The sequence below is a fragment of the Ovis aries genome, chromosome 1 (genome assembly GCF_016772045.2).
Source record: "Ovis aries strain OAR_USU_Benz2616 breed Rambouillet chromosome 1, ARS-UI_Ramb_v3.0, whole genome shotgun sequence".
Lineage (NCBI taxonomy): Eukaryota > Metazoa > Chordata > Mammalia > Artiodactyla > Bovidae > Ovis > Ovis aries.
In genome coordinates, this window is record NC_056054.1 from 234,447,854 (window position 1) to 234,467,560 (window position 19,707).

The 19,707-nt window shown below is 39.6% G+C and overlaps 1 pseudogene; it reads right to left on the reverse strand.

Moving 5' to 3' along the window:
• Window positions 1-5,744: 5,744 nt before the first annotated feature.
• Window positions 5,745-18,191, reverse strand: LOC101121566 (gamma-secretase subunit APH-1B-like; annotated as a pseudogene).
• Between the last annotated feature and the right edge of the window lie 1,516 nt (window positions 18,192-19,707).

The window sequence follows — 19,707 nt, forward strand, 5'->3', positions numbered from 1 at the left end:
TGCTCATTTTTCTCCTGGGTATTAATTCTTTTTCATGGATCTGTATATTATGGATATATATCTTTTATCTCTACATAGGCTCCAAATATTTCCCCCATCCCCTACTTGTTTCCTAACTTGATGTTGTCATTTTTTTTAACCTAAAAGTTTTATTTTTTTCATGTGGTCCAGTTTGTTAGTCTTTCACTTTATGGAAAGACTTTAAAAACTATTAAAAACTAGTTTAAAAACTTTAAAAACTATTTTCTCAGTATACCTTTCTTCTACATAAAAAACTATTTTTCTTGTCTAAGTGGCCCTAAGAGGGCCTCTAGGCCCTCTAGAATGATGGAAAAGAATGGCAGTGATAACAAACATTATTGTCTTATTCCTATCTTTGACTAGAACGTTTCTAAAGTTTCACCAAAAATTAAATATTTACTGGAGGACAGATTTGTTTTGAGTATCAAATGACTTCATCAGCTCATAAGCTATGAAAAATAGCTATTATTTATTATTTGTCAAACCATTTAAATTCTTTACTCCGAATCTCCTTACTTATAAATAAAAAAATTGGACCTGGAAAATCTCTAAGCTTCTTTCCAGCACAGTCTTAAAATTCCATGATTAATTTTGAAAAGGTCATAAGTCATTTCATTAACCTAAATAAACAGCAATCCTACCTGTGGAATAAAACACATAAGCCCAAAGAACAGAGAAGCCCCTCCATCATCTGAGTAATTCATATTTAGCTTTGTAAAGTAGCCTGAGGCCAAAAAAAATGATCTTAACTTTGGTATGTTTCCAGTTACTTTATAAAGCTGTTTGGCAACTTTTACTAAAGGAAAAAATATGAAGTTGAGAGGAAATGAAAGTTGAACAATGATTGGAAAATCATTGGTGAATATGGCAATACCCCAGTTTCAAAAGCCAGTTGCAATCTGGTCAGTTTGGCATGAAAGCAAGTTTATTATTATTATAATTTCCCACTCCAGTGGGTGGAGACTCAGTATCTGGGACGTAGAAGTTAGGAGAAGAACCAAACTGGAAATAAAACCACAATTCCCCATGACCTATAGAGATATAAGAAGCAACGGGAGTAAGAATATATGCTCATGGGAAAGCGATTAAAATTCCCAAAGGCAGAATGGAGAAGCCGCCAGAAAAGATGCTGAGCGGAGGAGCAGACAAAGATCGAGAAATTGGCAGGGAGTCAGGAGAGAGACAAAGCCAGAAAGGAACACACAGGGACTGAAATGAGTCAGACTCTATAAAAGGAGTTCCAGTGAAGGAGCACGAAAGCGTGCGTGTGGGCGCCTGGGACAGAGGAGGTTGAGAAGAGTAAGGCAAGGGTCAAAACGCAGCAGCTTCAAAGATAAAAGCTCCTTGGAGAAGTTGCCTAGAGACGAAGATCTGCTTTGCAGACTTTTCTGAGAACAGACCGGGAATGCCCAATACACTGGAATACATATCATCTAAACTCTGCAAGGCAGAGGAAACGTAGTTGAGGTATAAAGGGGCTGAGAGCAGTGCCCCCTGCACTGAACCAGATTAGGCAAAGGCTATATATAGTGGTAAAGAACATAGCAGACAATGCAGGAGACGCAGGAGATGTGGGTTAAATCCCTGGAATCCCCCGAGGGCTAAGATCCCCTGGAGGAGGGCATGGCAACCCACTCTAGTATTTTTGCCTAGAGAATCCCATGGACAGAGGAGCCTGGCAGGCTACAGTCCATAGGGTTGCATAGAGCTGGACACAACTGAAGTGACTTAGTGCATACATATGATGGCAGGTGGGATTGGGTGAGCAGTCAGTGAAATCACTTTCCCCTTGTTTTATATGTGGGAACTGGGCTCTGAGATCAAATGGAAGCCCATGTACCAAATGCATAGGTATTTTAAAAGTTGCAAATCAAATTATTAAACTGTTAATGAAAGTGTTCTATCTGCCTACCTTGACAAAATACCTTCATAAAGATACAGAAAGGCCAGGTTCACATTTAGGATTCTTGGACTTCCTGGGGTTAGCCAGAAGATGGCAGTATTTGGAGAGCAGACCAAAGGCCCAGGGCCTTGATCTATATCTTTCTCACCCAGACATCCATCCTTCTCTCCCATCCTTTGTTTTGTCCTGTACCATAAGGGCCTTGGTTGCAACTCCAAACCCCAATCCCCATCATCATCTCAAAGCATCATGTAAAACAACTACATTTTGCTTGTTCCTGAGGCCTAGGTGTTTCTGAGGAAGAAACAATAGACTTGTGGAAAGGATAACATCATCCTTAGATGTGTATTTGGGCTGCTTGGCAAGGAATTCCAGGTACTGACCATCTAGAGCATGGCCTGAGGGCAGGTAGGCAGGCCTGGCTCTGTTGCCTCCCTCATCCATCAGAGCGGGGAGGGCCAGAGACAGGTTCCTGACATCCCCAGAATGTGAGGATCAGAAGAGGTGCCCTCTTGCCCAGGTCTAAGCTACTTCTCTTTCTGAACCTTGTAAAATTAAGCCAGGAGTTCTTATCCCTGAGATGGGGAAAACAGTTCCTATTAGAGCAAATCTCCTCTGTGAGCTAGCAGAATGCCTGGAAATGTGTTAGAGAGGCAAATTCTTGGTGCCCATCCAAGACCTAACTAATCAGAAACTTTGTGTTTGGTGCTCAGCAATAACAAGTCTTCCATGTGATTCTGATGCATGCTGAAGTTTGAGAAGTACAGATTTATGAAAACTTGTTCTCAGCTGAGGCTGCAAAACACTACTTTGAGGTTTGTTTTTTTTTTTTAGGGTTTTTAAAATTGTTAGGAAAACAATGGAAAACAAATTTAGGTACCAAGAATTTAACCTTGCTAGTATTCTCTCTGCAATTTAACCCATCTTATTCTCCGTTAGTTCATCTCTTATTTGATATTGCATTTGTTGATTCAAGTTTTCCGGCCATCTTTAGCTTACATTGGGTTCCAAAGGCTCTCTTGGTTTCCATCTGCTGACCATCAGTCAAATGTTTGTCATCTACAGTGATGAGATGGAACCAAGCATTGACAAGTCGACCAGTCTTTTGAAAGAGGAAATTGTCTGCATTTAGCTGCATATGGAGCTTAAGTTGCAGCACACATTAGTATAGTACAAAGATATACGTTATATAACTGAATATTTTGTTATTTTCACCAGGCAAATACTGATTAATTTCCATTAAGACTTTGTGGCTCCAATTCGTTCTCACCTCTCTTCCATCCCTGAGGATATCGTCTGAGTGCTTCTCAGCTCAGGCCTGGTTGATACTGGGGCTTCTGAACACTGCACAGCATGGGAATTATGTCAGTGTACTGACTGTGAATGCCAAGCTGACAAAACAGGGGGGTGGGGAGGGCAGACACACTCACATGCTTATTCTTCAGCAACCATATTGTGAAATGTCACATTCCACCTTATGTCTGAGAGTAAAGAGCATTATTTAAATTCTCTGACAAGCTATGGGCATGTGTGTCTTCCTGAGTCAAGAACTGGATGCAACTGAGTACACACTCATATTCCTCTTACTTATTCATTTTTTAACATAAAGAAATGAAAACTCAGAGAAGTTAAGTAACTTATCCAAGCTCACACAGATATTGTGCAATTGAGACTTGAACTTTCTAAAGTATTACCTCAGATTTTATACTCTTGATGTTATTTTTGACTCCGACTCCTCTGCGTATTCTTAATAGGCAGCGTTATTGTTATTATTTAGTCACTAATAGGCAGAGTTTGGAGAAGGCAGTGGCACCCCACTCCAGTACTCTTGCCTGGAAAATCCCATGGATGGAGGAGCCTGGTTGGCTGCAGTCCTTGGGGTGGCTAAGAGTCGGACACGACTGAGCAACTTCAATTTGACTTTTCACTTTTATGCATTGGAGAAGGAAATGGCAACCCATTCCAGTGTTCTTGCCTGGAGAATCCCAGGGATGGGGGAGCCTGGTGGGCTGCCGTCTATGGGGTTGCACAGAGTCGGACACGACTGAAGTGACTTAGCAGCAGCAGCAGGCAGAATTAGCTCTGGGACATTTTTTGAAAGAGCCAAAATTTTGTCTTGTTTCTGTGCTGCCTTTACCCTTTCTCCTTGTAATCTCCTTCCCAGAAACCCAAATATCCAGTGTTCTTGGTGTATCCAAGCATGAACATCTAGTTGTGCACGTGTTAACCATTCCGGGGCTGTTTCTGTTAACTGGAAAGATGGCTGATACTCCAGACCGTGTTACAGGGGCTCTACTTGGTGGTGATGCTGGGAGTGACAGAAAGTGCACGTATCAGCTCTGAAGACTTCTTTGTGAGTCCCAAAGACTGGAGGTTGGAGAGTCTTACCATTTGCCTGGCCGGGAAGATAAAATTATCTTGAATTTTCTAGAAACTTCCAGATGAGACCAAACAAAAGAAAGTAGCAAGGAGCCAAAACAGTGCTTCCTTGGTTCCTTTACATTTTTTCTTTTATTCCCCTCTTCAACCCTGTGCTGTCGTCAGAGACTAAGGGAGACCCAGCTGCCTGGTTTTCTTTGGCAGGTTCTTGAAGCAGCTTTTTAGTCTGTCTTGTTCTCTCTCTCCCCAGCTGACCCCAGAAATGTTTAATTTGACTATGTGAAAGTCATGCTAATTTTAGTCATTTATGCAATCATTTGCCATTTATGCCAAATTGCTGGGTAATACTACAGTGATTGTGCATATCATTAAATATGTGTCACATGAGCCTGGTGGTGGCTTTTATTTGATTATAACACTAAACCATGCCCAGGATTCTTAGACTTCATGGTCTGTTGCTTTTACAATACTGTCATGAAATCTTAAAAATTTGAAAGTTGCCACTAAGGGGAACTTTGATGGAACATATTTCTTCTCCTTCCAGACTCAATAATGTAATGTCCAAATTGACAGCATGTCCATCATTGCCATTTTGGGGGTTTCTAAATCTACCTTTTTGCCCTCACAATGTTAACTGACTCCACAAATTCATCCTTTTGAAATATTTCAAAAATAATCTCTAAAATTACACTTTAAAAAAACAAGGCTTATTTAGTTTTCCTATTGGATCTGATTTTTCTAAGTTCACCATAAGTATTTACCCAAATATGCATAATATTAATACATACAAAATAACAATTTTTCTCCTCGGAATATAAATAATTACTTTTATCATAGGAATTATACCTTAAAAGATTTATACTAAATATTAATAGTGCTTATCTTTAACTCTCATATTATGGCTATCTTTTACCTTCTTTAATATTTTTGGGTACTATAATTTTTAACAACAAGCATGTTGTACAATTTATCTTCAGAAAGTAAACATTCATTTAACATTGGAATGTTTCTTGGGTATATGTTAAGCTGTAATTTTCTAATTGATTTGTTTTAGTATTAATTATGTACTTGAAGATTATCTTTAGCAAACAAGTGATATTTTAACCCTTAGGTCATTTTACTTTGGGGGTACAACCATATGCTTAATATCTTATAACTTATGTATTAAAAAGCAACCAAATTCTCATCCTCTATGTCCAATAAATTTTAATTCAATTCAGCAAATTTTGTCTCTATTCCATGCCCAGACATATCATGGGCCCAGATTTAGTCCACCATTGGATTCTTCATCTTTTTTTAATACTTGATTTTACTTATCCTTTTAAATTTATTCTAACATACTTCACATTATTTTGGGAAGTGCAAATGTATGGGAAACAGCAAGATTTTGCCTCAATATACCAGTTCTTGCAAGAAAAAGGCCACTGTTGTTCTGAATGCTTTATGGCGAATTAGGAGCCAATAGCTGCTGCTCTTCATTTTTTCCACATGGTGTCCTGTTCATATTCTGCAGTGCTGTGGAAACAACTGTCAAAGGCAGGACACCCCAGCTGCCAGGGGGCAGTTCATCTGCCATAAGAAGAATGACAAGATTCTGACTTACAGTTCAATTCCAGATTTTTCTTAAAGGCAGGAGAGGGGAGAATGGGGGGAAACAAAGAACAGTGAAGCTAAAACCAGGCTACGGTGTATACTTATGTTTTGAAAAAAGTTATCTACCAAACACAATTTCACAAATAAAAATCCTTTCCTTTTAAGCTAAATTACTGAGCTGGATTTTGCACCTGTCTCTCTTAACTGCTGAAAAAGTCCCAAATGGAGATGACATGACTGATGGCTTTTATCTATTGCATCTCCTGAGTTGGGACAAAAGAGCCACCTCCTGTCAAAGTCGTTGGCCAAGTTTTAGACAGATTATTTAAAAAGGTCTGACTTGAATCCTGTTTTTGACTTTGACTGCAATGATCACATTGGCCACTAGACAGAGCTGTTTGTCTTAATTTTGAACATTACAGAGTTTAGAATTTTCAAGAGAAGTAGAAGCAATGAAAAGAGAAAACTATAAATAATAATATGTTTTATGAGACAGGTACTCAAGTACACACTTAGTGCCCTTTTCTCTGCTGGTAGTACATAATTTCCAGATTGTTCTTCATTATCATTCAGGAGGCCGCAACTCAGTTTTCAGACTTCCACTCATCACCAGGAAGATTTCAATAGCTAATAAAGAATAATCAGCATGTATTATGCAATGTGTTCCCTCTTCTATAGTACAGTGGCTAAAGTCACAGTGACATCCTAAATCCTGAACTTTTTCTGGAAACTTCTTGGTAATTTATTCTCTGCTCTTTTCTATGAAGACTGTTTATTATTTTATAAGCATACATTTTGGAATTTTAATGGTTCGTATTATTGTATATATTATAGATTTTACTCGCATAAAATACATTGAAGAATTGAAAATCACTGCCATTCACAAAGCACTGAGCCCAATTCACAAAGCACTGAATTCTGGGGTTTGGTTAGAATTACAGCATCAAAGGGTTCTGCTGAGGAAGGCCCTAAACAGAGAACCCAGAAGCAGGCCCTTAACCTGTATGTGTGTGTGTGTTAGTTGCTCGGTCTTGTCTGACTCTTTGCCACCCCATGGACTGTAGCCAGCCAGGCTTCTCTGTCCATGGAATTCTCCAGGCAAGAATACTGAAGTAGATTGCCATTCCCTACTCCACTTAATCTGTATACATGTCAGTACTTTTTACTTTGTGAAGTATACAACCCCATGTGACCCCAAACAAAAGTTCTCAAATGTGATCTCTGGCACAAGTAGCATTTGTTAGAAATGCAGATTCTCTAGCCCCATCTCAGCCCTACTGAATCAAACATTCTAGGGAAGAGACCTTGTAGTCTATGTTTTAATAAGACTTTCAGGTGATTCTGATGTAAGTTAATATTTGAGATCTGTTGATATAGAGAAATAGCTTTCAAATGAAAGAGAGAAATCCAATTATTAAAAAATTAGTTTGGTGAAAAAGAAATAATATATGAAGCAGCAAAAAACACCCAAGAAGCTGTAATAAATGATCTCAAGATATAAGAGGATGCTCCGAAAGGTAGCTTCTAGAAATTAAATACATGATAAATATTTAATACAAATAATTAAATTTATTAAAATAGATTATATACAAAATAAAATAAAGTTTAATTAAAATAAAAATTCAAAGAAGGCTCTGAAGATAAAGTTGCAAAAAGTATCTATAAAGCTTTAAAAAATAAGAGATGAAAAATTGGAAGGAGTAGATAAAGAATTGAAAGGATAATAAAAGACCCTCAGAATCTACATAATAGGAGTTCTGCAGACACATACAGAAAATTTCTCAGAGTTGAAATGTGTGAGTTCCTCAATTGAAATAGCCCACGTGGTGTGCAGCCCATGAGAAAAACCCACAATAAGGCACATTAATGTGAAAGTTTATAACACCTGGTGAAAAAGAAGACCCTAAGAGTTTGAGAGAAAAGTCAAAAGTCACACAGAAAGAAAAAGAAAATCAGAATAGCATCTGAATTTGCACAAGCAACACTGGAGCTAGAAAACTAAATAGAGCAAAATCTTAAAAAGTTGAAATGAAAATAAATTTTAGTCAAAATACTGTACCCATCTAGTTAAGAATGTACAAATTTGCAGGCTGTGACAGCTGACAAAATTAATCTCACCCTGTTTTCTTTCTTATGATGCAGCTGAACTAAATGCTCCAAAAAAAGTAAGCAAATAAATCAAGAAATAGGAAAATATGGGATTAGGAAATAGTGGATCCAACAGGAAAATGACTAAGGATATTCTAGGATAATAACTATGCAGCCAGCCTGGAAAAGGACCTATCAGATTAGAACAGGAAGTTGGAGTGGGGTTTCTAAGGAGAGAAAAAAATTGTATTATTTGATCATCTGGAAAATATCAAGAAGCATTGGAAAGATCTATCACATTAGTGATAGATCATAGAAAACTAAGCAGATTAAAAATGAGGCTATTACTAACTTTAGGAGAAAACAGGAAGTTAATATAAGAGAGAAAACATAATGCACGTGGTATTGTGGTTAGCTCAGGAATTAACAATATTTGTTTCATCATATACATGTAAATGCTTACTTCCATCTAAACCACAAATTACCAAAAAAAGAGAAGAAAAAAGAAACTGACAGACTATATGATGAAAAACGTTAGAATTAAATGAAATTAAATAAATAGAGGTTTAAAAAATAATTTGCATTAATTTTATATCATTCTGTGGTTCCATATTCAGATATTGAACTCAACCAACTTCAGTTGGGAGTCAGTAAAGAACCCAGCTGAAATGGGCAAAAAGGTCTCAAATAGGCCCAGGATTACAGTGACTCTCAAAGTGTGGTCCCTGCACCAGAAGCACTTACACCATCTGGAAGCTTGTTAGAGATGCAAATTTTGGGGCCCATTCAAGATCTACTGAATCAGAACTTCCAGGCTTGGGTGCCCAGGAATAAAAAGTCTTCTAGGGGATTCTGAAACATGCTAAAGTTTGAAAAATACAGACTTGTGAAAACTCATTCTCATCTGGGGCTGCAAAACACTGTTTAGAGTTGATCAGGGTTTCTAAATTGTTAAGGAAACAAAAGAAAACAAATTTAGGTACCAAGAACTTGACTGCACTTTACTAGCGTTTTCTCTGCAAGTTAGCTCATCTTATTCTCCATTAGTTTCTTATTTGATATCTGATTTATAATTTGGGGAGTAAATATTAACCTTTACTAGGTGAAAAATTGAGTACATTGCCTCGACATTATCTAATGATTATTTGTCAATCCTTTGTCTAGATATACAAGATATACAAGACCTCAAACAGAATCCCTAATGTAATTATTCTGAGTATCCACACCACTATATGACTTACACCTCTTGGAACAGTCCAGGGTTGCTGACCTCTTCTTGATGTATATTGATTGACCGTCTTATTGGCTGACTCGCAGGGAACCAGGGCACATGCCTCATCAGTGAGAACAGGTTTGGAATTCTGTAGGTTGTTCTCTTACAGAAGAGTTTGGCTCCTGTTTTTCTAAGAAAGTTGAAATTTTGCTAACAGTTTTGACTTATCTAATAATATCATGCTCTTAATATTATGGTTGTGGTACTGAGCAAATGATCCCAAACTGAATTCATAAGCTTTTCTGTGCAAACCTTCCCCATTTCTCATACTTTCAGATTAGTGATTAGAGCCACCATCTGACTGGTTGGTCAGGCTACAGACATGGGGACTGCCCACTAATTCATTCAATAAAAATTGAGTGCTTACTACATCCTGGGTATTCTAGGAACTGGGGATACAATAATGAACAAAACAAGACAAAAACTCCTTCCTTCACAGAGCTTACATTCTAAGTGATAACCAAAATATTATTTCTAATAACAAAAAATAAGTAAATTACTCTATACCATAAATCAAAAAGTGATGGGTAATAAGAAGAAAACTTAAGATACTGTCACAGAGGTTGGAATGTTTAGTAGGATGACGATGAGAAGCCTCACTGAAAAGGTGATATTTAAAAAAAGACTTGAAGAAGGCACGGGTATGAACCATACTGGTATCTGGGCAGAACAAAAACAAAAATTGTAAGGTAAGCTCATGCCTGGAATGTTTGAGAAGAGCAGGATATTGGAGTGGGTGAGGTAGAGTGAGCTGGCAGGAAGGCAGGAGAGGGGAATCCACTGAGGCAACAGGGCTAGGGTAGGGATGTGTTGTACAGACTTTTTCATCCTTGTGGCCCACTGTGAAGATTTTAGCTTTCATTCTGCGTGAGATGGAAGCCACTGCAGGGTTCTGAGCTGAGGAGTGACATGACCTGACTCATCTGATGAGAGGGATGAATTCCCATCTCTCTCACTGCCCCAGCCAATTGCCATTGACAATCAAGTCTATTTCCTCTCTATTTCTCAAATCTGTCCTATCTTTTTTCCCCCCATCATCACTGTCAGCACACTAGTCCAGGAAGCCTTAATTTCCTACTGGAGTCATCTCAATAGCTTCTTAGTAGATTTCCTGCCTCTGTTTTCTTCCCTCAAATTCATTCTCCACAATGTATCCAAAGTAACCTCTCTGAAAATTTCATTGATTTGCACCTGTTGTTAAAGCTATCAATAGCCTTGTTTCTCCTGTAAATAAATCCTAAACTCAACATGACTTTCCATGGTCTGTTTCCCAATCTCTAGCTTCATGTCTCCTTCATAGGATACACTCTGCCCATATAAACTCATATAAACTTTGTTCCATGAGAACATGATGTTTTCCTGTTTCTGAAACTTCACAGATCGTTATTACACAGAGACTTCCCTGATGTTAAAATTTGGATTGGTTTACCTTGGCTTTTTGCTCTTATATCACCCTCTACTTTCCTTCCACTGAATCTGCCGTTCCATATTCCCATTGTTTCATTATCTCTTTCCCCATTCTGCCCTTTGGCTTGGTGAAGACTGTCTGTCTTGCTCATTTTATCTCCAGTGCACTGTTTGTGACACATAGAAAATCAGGGGTGAATGGAGAATCGATGCCCAAACTTCCTGATGGATGAGAACATTTTAAGGCCATTAATAAACTCCTTTTTGTTATAGCCAGGAGACACTCAAATATTTGTTGTATTCATGAAAGAAGGAATCAATGAATGAAAGATTTTTCTCGATCCTTTGTGTTCTGCTTATTTTCCGCATTGTCCAAATGCGCCTCAGTAATACGTTGTGTGGGCTCCCACTGGTCATATACATATATGGAGCAGGTAATGGCTTACACAGTGTAACCTGGTGGTTTTGCAAACATTCCTCACCAGGAATCCATCCCTGGAGGCACTGATATGAGCAGCACTGATTCCAGCCACCCTTGGACACATGATCAACTTCAGAAGACTCAAACAGCAATGACCTAAGTGGTGGGCAGCAGAAACAGTGACTTTAGGGGAGGTCGATAGTTTCCACACACAAAGAAGAAGCTTGATAATGGGTTCCAACTGTAGTGCCATTTCATTTTTTTTTTTTTAAGTCTGAATTCAGCAGAAGCCTCAGCATTGAGTGGATACTGAGATTTGTTCATGAGTACATCTAGAAGACCCTTAGATCTTCTAGCAATAGGTGGGCAGTTTTGGGGAACTTGAGATTCCTCAGTTATTACTAGATGGGCATGCATGATTTCTGTCTTTGCCATTAACTTGTCGGAACTCGAACGTTTTATTCTCAGCCTGCTGTGACCTAGAGAAACATAAGTTACTATCTTATAGGTAGTACCATTGGACTCCCCAGCAAATCATCAACCTATGAAAAAAGGAAAGCTAAATGTATTAAAACTTGCTTTAGCAAGGGAGACCACCACCTTACCAATCCCAGCAGTGTCTCAGAATATGGAAGTCAGAAGTTGTCTAATTTTAGGGCTTTGGGGTCTGAGCTCAAAGTAGTTTTGAGGTAGGTCTTTCAAGACGAAGACCTGATCTGGACTGGGCAACATTTATAATGTACTAGTTTGGAGTTAGTAGACCCTATGACACAAGGGTCTTGAAACAAGCCTTCACGAGGAAACTTGGTATGATAAGCAAGCATTTGCCAAGGTGAGAAGACTCTTGTTTCCATTAAGTATCTGTGGGAAATTTCCTGAAGCAAACAGTGAATTTTTTAAAAATTGGTTTATAGCTTCATCTTTCCCAGGTAAAGTTTCCTGGAACAAATAACTAATTCATGTTGACAGAGCTGATCTATATTCTTCTTTTTTTTGGTGACAGTCTTTTTATTGTTTGCTGGAAAATACTATTGAATGCACTGATTTGTGCAAGCTATATATGACATAAGAGTATAACTTAAATGAAATGATGAATATTGCACATAAAGACAGTGCCCACTCCTCTGAACACTATATTTAATGGAATGAAGTCTCTTATTAAATGAGAATTTAAAAGCTACAATCATAAAGTAAAGCGTTCTAAGCAAAGAAGTTTAAAATTCTTTAATTGTGACATCTAGTTTGTCTCTCTTGCTAGGAGTGGTGGGGCCCAGAGAAAACTTAGCCAACAAAAAGCCAGCACTCTCAGGACCTCTTCCCAGGAAGCACGCTGCTGGTGCTCAGGACAGGCTGGCGCCCTGGCTTCCCTGGAGCCCTCAGGCCCACTCTGACCATTAGTCTCTGCGTATCTGTCACTCTCAGCAAACACTGAAAAGTGATTGACAGCAAAAATACAATATTGGGAACAAAAGCCATTTTCTATTTTCTATACAGTCTACAGACACCATTTATTCCTTTCAGCTATGTGTTCACAAAGATGCTCTAAAAGAGGCTGCTCCTATTATATTGCCAGACAGGCAGGCCAGGATCAAAGGTAACAAACCTCCAGCTTCAACTCCTAACTCAAATGAGTTAAAAAAATACAAATTTATTAGAGAGTCAAAATCAATCTCTATGATGTACATGGCAACATAGTCAAGTGCTGCAACAATATTCACTTTCCAAGGTCAACTTGGAACATAGCCACCTTTTCCTTCAAACTAAGAAAGCTCTGTATGGAGATGAACACAAGATTAACACCATCATCTCCTCTCCAAACACTGTCAGGGCTCAGAAAACTCGTCACAAGTAACAAATGCAAAAAAATAAAAATAAATAAAGCACATCTTAATATATACACAGCAACAAAGGAAGACTGCTCTCCTCCTGGGTTTCCTTGGCAGTCACTCAATCAAGGATTAGCCAACAATTTCCTAACCTAAGACATTAGTCTCACCATCAAAGAAACTTTTCTTGTCCAAGATGTTTTTTTAAATGATTTTCACAGTGGTCCAGACTGCTTACTTAAGATTAAACTACTAATGCACAGAGGACATCCTCTGAGCTCAAGTATGAGTAATACTAATATTCTCAGATTTTTCTAGACTTCGCAGATCCACAAATGTTTTATCAGACTATCCATTTAAGAGAATCGTAAGTCAACAGTAATAAACCAACTCTACATTTTTCTTACCCTGTTTATCAAAGAACACCATGCTCCAATAGGAATGAAGCCTAGTTCAATAGGTATCTTATTCCCTTCAATTCTGTACAATAAATGTCACTGTTTAGTCTCTATGCCTTTGACCCTTGTATGACTCACCTAAAGAAAATCTTGCATAAAAGTGGAAAACAGCAAACCCCAGCAGGAGCAGTGGTATTAGTGCTCAAGTAGACTTTAGGGGAATAACTGTAATTGCTTATGGAACTGTTTACAGCCTTGCTAGAAACCTTACTCCTCTTGAAACCCTAGATCAAATAATTTGAATTATTTAAACATAAGAGGGGATTTCATTGATAAAGGTCTAGTTTATGTGTAAGGTTCTGGTCCCTGGACAGATGTGCAGCTAGCCCAAATTAACTGGCCGTGTTTCCATTTTAAACATGTCCATTATTCTCCCCCCACCATAATTCTTCCATCCCTCATGTCACTGGTGAGCCCTCTCATTGCTGCTTCTATTTCTTTTGGCTGTTCTACTGCACATACAAGCTTCATCGAGTTCCCACTTGAATATGCAGGGAATTTCCATTTCTCACAGAATATCAGCTCCCTAGAAACCATCAACTTGGAACAATTTCTAATTAGTAAAGGCACAATTCTCCTTTATAAAGGAAACCAAAAGTGATGTTTGGAAGCTGAACAAACATCTTATGTACTAAGTCACTTCAGTTGGGTCCAACTATTTATGACCCTGTGGACTGTAGCCCTCAGGCTCCTCTGTCCATGGGATTCTCCACGCAAGGACACTGGAGAGGGTTGCCGTGCCCGCCCCAGGGATGGAATGTGCTTCTCTTACATATCCTGCATTGGCAGGCAGGTTCCTTATCATTAATGCCACCTGGGAAGCCCAAACAAACATCTTTGATATTCCTAAAAACTGAATGCTGTATGTGCTACCAAAACCTAAGGGCATTTACCATATCTAAAGAGTATACGGATTATGTAAAAGCATGAATATGGTATTTTAGGACATATTTCCAGTTTTCCACTATACTATTTGGATGGAAGTGTTAGTCAGTAATACAGGACAAGCTAAAAGTGTGAACACCACCCTCCTGGCTTCTTTTCCACCCAAATTTCCACTAGCTTCCAGTGAACCCTGTCCCAGGGTAATCACTTGGCAAACCTGCAGAGCTGCTCAGAGATAAAACAGTGGGCTTCACCTCAACGAATCCAGCAGCCAGCATTCAGCAGGTAAATGCTGTGTGGGGACGCACCCAGAAAAGACTAAACAGCAGTTCAGTTCAGTCGCTCAGTTGTGTCTGACTCTTTGCGACCCTATGGACTGCAGCACACCAGGCCTCCTTGTCTATCACCAACTCCTAGAGTTTAGCCAAACTCATGTCCATTGAGTCAGTGATGCTATCTAACCATCTCATCCTCTGTCATCCCCTTCTCCTCCCACCTTCAATCTATCCCGGCATCAGGGTCTTTTCAAATGAGTCAGTTCTTTGCATCAGGTGGCCAAAGTATTGGAGTTTCAGATTCAACATCAGTCCTTCCAGTGAATATTCCAGGACTGATTTCCTTTAGGATGGGCTGGTTGGATATTCTTGCAGTCCAAGGGACTTTCAAGAGTCTTCTCCAACACCACAGTTCAAAAGCATCAATTCTTCGGTGCTCAGCCTTCTTCACAGTCCAACTCTCACATCCATACATGACCACTGGAAAACCATAGCCTTGACCAGATGGACCTTTTTGGCAAGGTAATGTCTCTGCTTTTGAATATGCTGTCTATGCTGGTCATAACTTTTCTTCCAAGGAGTAAGCATCTTTTAATTTCATGGCTGCAATCACCATCTGCAGTGATTTTGGAGCCCCCAATATAAAGTCAGCTACTGTTTCCACTCTTTCCCCATCTATTTGCCATGAAGTGATGGGACCAGATGCCATGATCTTAGTTTTTTGAATGTTGAGTTTTAAGCCAACTTTTTCACTTTCCTCTTTCACTTTCATCAAGAGGATCTTTAGTTCTTCTTTGATTTGTGCCATAAGGGTGGTGTCATCTGCATATCTGAGGTTATTGATATTTCTTCCAGCAATCTTGATTCCAGCTTGTGCTTCATCCAGCCCAGTGTTTCTCATGATGTACTCTGCATATAAATTAAATAAACAGGGTGACAATATACAGCCTTGATGTACTTCTTTCCTGATTTGGAACTAGTCTGTTGTTCCATATCCAGTTCTAATTGTTGCTTCCTGACCTGCATACAGATTTCTCAGGAAGCAGGTCAGGTGGTCTGATATTTCCATCTCGTGAAGAATTTTCCAGTTTGTGGTGATCCACACAGTCAAAGGCTTTGGCATAGTCAGTAAAGCAGAAATAGATGTTTTTCTGGAACTTTCTTGCTTTTTTGATAATCAAACAGATGTTGGCAATTTGATCTCTGGTTCCTCTGCCTTTTCTAAGTCTGGCTTGAACATCTAGAAGTTCACTGTCCATGTACTGTTAAAGCCTGGCTTGGAGAATTTTGAGCATTACTTTGCTAGTGTGTCAGATGAGTGCAATTGTGCAGCAGTTTGAGCATTCTTTGGCATTGCCTTTCTTTGGGATTGGAATGAAAACTGACCTTTTCCAGTCCTGTGGCCACTGCTGAGTTTTCCAAATTTGCTGGCATATTGAGTGCAGCACTTTCACAGCATCATCTTTTAGGACTTGAAATAGCTCCACTGGAATTGCATCACCTCCACTAGCTTTGTTCATAGTGATGCTTCCTAAGGCCCACTTGATTTCACATTCCAGGATGTCTGGCTCTAGATGAGTGATCACACCATCGTGATTTATCTGGATCATGAAGATCTTTTTTATATAGTTCTTCTGTGTATTCTTGCCACCTCTTCTTAATATCTTCTGCTTCTGTTCGGTTCATACCATTTCTGTTCTTTATTGAGCCCATCTTAGCATGAAATGTTCCCTTGGTATCTCTAATTTTCTTGAAGAGATCTCCAGTCTTTCCCATTCTATTGTTTTCCTCTATTACTTTGCACTGATCACTAAGGAAGGCTTTCTTATCTCTCCTTGCTATTCTTTGGAACTCTGTATTCAAATGGGTATATCTTTCTTTTTCTCCTTTACCTTTAGCTTCTTTTCTTTTCACAGCTATTTGTAAGGCCTCCTCAGACAACCAATTTGCTTTTTTGCATTTCTTTTTCTTGGGGAAGGTCTTGATCCCCATCTCCTGTGCAATGTCATGAACCTCTGTCCATAGCTCATCAGGCACTCCATCAGATCTAATCCCCTGAATCTGTTTCTCACTTCCACTGTATAATATTAAGGGATTTGATTTAGGTCATACCTGAATGGTCTAGTGGTTTTCCCTACTTTTTTCATACACACATAAATTCCTGGTTTTATAATATCTTCCCAGGAAGTCAGGAATAATTGGTTTTTTAGTTAAAGAAAATGAATCTATGCTCAAAATAATCTAATGCCTCAAGAAAGCAAAATCTATAAGGGAAAAACTACAGAAAAATAGTTTCACAATCAATAGCTTACTTTGGTTAAATTGGCATAGTAAGTCAGTGCAATTTTGTATTTATAAGCACATCCTTTCACATTCTCAGAAATCAGAGTACTGTGAAGTGAAAAAGTTCACAGAGGTGATAGCCCTTTAGCCTTTTGTGACTTCAGAACTCAGAAAGATGAAGGTTAACCAGGATTTGATACTCAGATAGTTACTTGCTCAACACAGACTGGAGACAAACTCAGTCAGGGGACAGCTGAACATCTCATTTTTATTTACTTACAGAATTCTCAGATAGTTCCTACTTGGACATCAGTAGTTTTCCACCTGGATGCACATCAGCATTATCTGAGAAGCTTAAAAAAATTATCAAATACCAGATCAATTAAACCTGGAGGTGGAGCCCAGAAATCAGTACTCGACATTTTACCAGGTGATTTTTGACTTGCAGCCAGACTACATACCACTGATGTGTCCTTTTCAGAAAGTTGTAGCATGAAGGCTATATCATATCTAGCCAGCTTTGTTTTTTCCAAATTTCACCAGGAAAAGGGATTTATAGAAAAAGGCACAGTTGTGCTTCTTCTAAAGATGCAACTTACCATTTCAAAAGCTCTGGTCCTTGGAGGCTGTCTGGAGCACTGCTTGAAGAGGAGCACGTCCTAGTCTTCGCAGAGAAGGCAGCATTTCAGGCTTTGGCAGAAACGGAGAATGGCCAGGTGCCCGTGAGAACCGGCATGGTGCACATTGGCACCAGATTTAACCCACAGTGAGTATTCCTGAAGCTTGGGGCTGGCACCAGCAGATGGGAGAGAATGACAAGAAGGGTGTACCACTTTGTCTTCTCACAGGCACTTCCAAAAACAGGATGCTCTAGAACACGTGCAGCAATGTGTTCACCAGTGTCATGAAAGCTGAATTTCCGAAGCACCGGAGAGGGTCTCAAAGAATGCCTACTGTGCCTGGCCCCAGAGAGTCAGACAGAGTATTTACAGAGGAAAGTGCTCCACTCATGATTTCCAAGCCCAAGCCAGAAACATAAGCCAGCAGTCCCTAGAGGGTGCTCTCACCTGGGTTTATCCTCTTCAAGCCCTCACTGGCTTAAAAAAAAAAAAGTTTATAACATGCAAACCGGCACATTTCTTGCATAAGGACAGACTAACACTCCGAATACCGGCAGACATTTCCGCACTGGTCCATCTTTGATGTCAGCAATGACTGCTGCCATAAACCAAACAAGGGAGGAAAGCAGCAGAGACACCGACCAGAAGAACTCTGCGATGAGGAGAAAGTTGATGCGCAATGGCGCTGGCCATGGTGAAGAGGCAGAACTGGAGCACAGGTGCAAAGGCAAGTGCAGCTCAGAACAAGGCCGCCGTCATGGCAACCGTAGAAGCCTGCGGGCGGGGGTGGGAGGGGGCGGTGATGGGCGGCTCAGCTGATCCGTATTCTTAATTAAGCCATATTAACACAGATGGTCTCAGCACTCATACCTTTTAATTGCTCTCACTCTTAAATACTTTGGGACGTTTATGTGTCCAAGTAGTTTCCAAGGACAGGTTCCAAAAAGGAGAGAGGATGCAGTTATAAAGCCTGACAATTGAAAGACGGAAGTATGGGCAGCGTCGAGAAAACGAGGATAACAAAAATAAACTTACCTTTGTACAATTTTGCTTGAGGTAAAGTTCTTGCTTCAGCCAACAGAATACTTACTGAAACACAGGTTTGATCTTCCCTCCTCGAGAATCACCTGTAAAAATCAAGCACTGCTTTGTCTTTTTGATGTTTTAAATTGAGGTATAGTTGATGTACAATATTAGGTAAATTATAAATATACACCTGGAGAAGGCAATGGCACCCCACTCCAGAACTCTTGCCTGGAAAATCCCATGGATGGAGGAGCCTGGTAGCCTTCAGTCCATGGGGTCGCTGAGAGTTAGACAGGACTCAGCGACTTCACTTTCACTTTTCACTTTCCTGCATTGGAGAAGGAAATGGCAATCCACTCCAGTGTTCTTGCCTGGAGAATCCCAGGGGTGGAGGAGCCTGGTTGGCTGCCGTCTATGGGGTCACACAAAGTCGGACACGACTGAAGCGACTTAGCAGCAGCAGCAGCAGCAGCAGCATAGGTATACACCATAGTGATTCAAAATTTTGAAAGGTTATACTCCACTTATAGTTTTTATAAAATATTGGCTATGCTCCCTGTGTTGTACAATGTAGCATCAGAGCTTGTTTACATTATTTGATACATAATAGTCTGTACCTCTTAATCCTTATGCCTGTCTTGCCTCTCTTCCCTTCCCTCTCACCACTGGTAACCACTAGTTTGTTTTCTATATCTATGGGTCTATGAATAATTGAGATGGAAGTCTCCTGTCGTATTCCAGACAGTTACAGCCCATGGAAACAGACATTCCACGGATGATGGTGGACTGAATAGTGGTTTCCTCACCTACTCTTCTTTCATAATCCATGTGTTTGAACATGCTGGTGATGAGTGACGGAATTACAATGAGGAAATGATAATGTAAGTACTATGGCAAAACAGTATCCCATTCTGGTATTAAAGTAGTTGTGGATATTTGATTAATCTATGCTCAATGCCCTGAAACATTGCCTCTGGTCTGTAGCCTAGGTCGATATCCTCTTATCTACTCATTTAACATGGCTGAATGTATATGGTGATAGGACATTTGCATGGCTATAGACTGTATCAGGAGAAGGCAATGGCAACCCACTTCAGTACTCTTGCCTGGAAAATCCCATGGACGGAGGAGCCTGGTAGGCTGCAGTCTATGGGGTTGCGAAGAGTCAGACAAGACTCAGCGACTTCATTTTCACTTTCATGCATTGGAGAAGGAAATGGCAACCCACTCCAGTGTTCTTGCCTGGAGA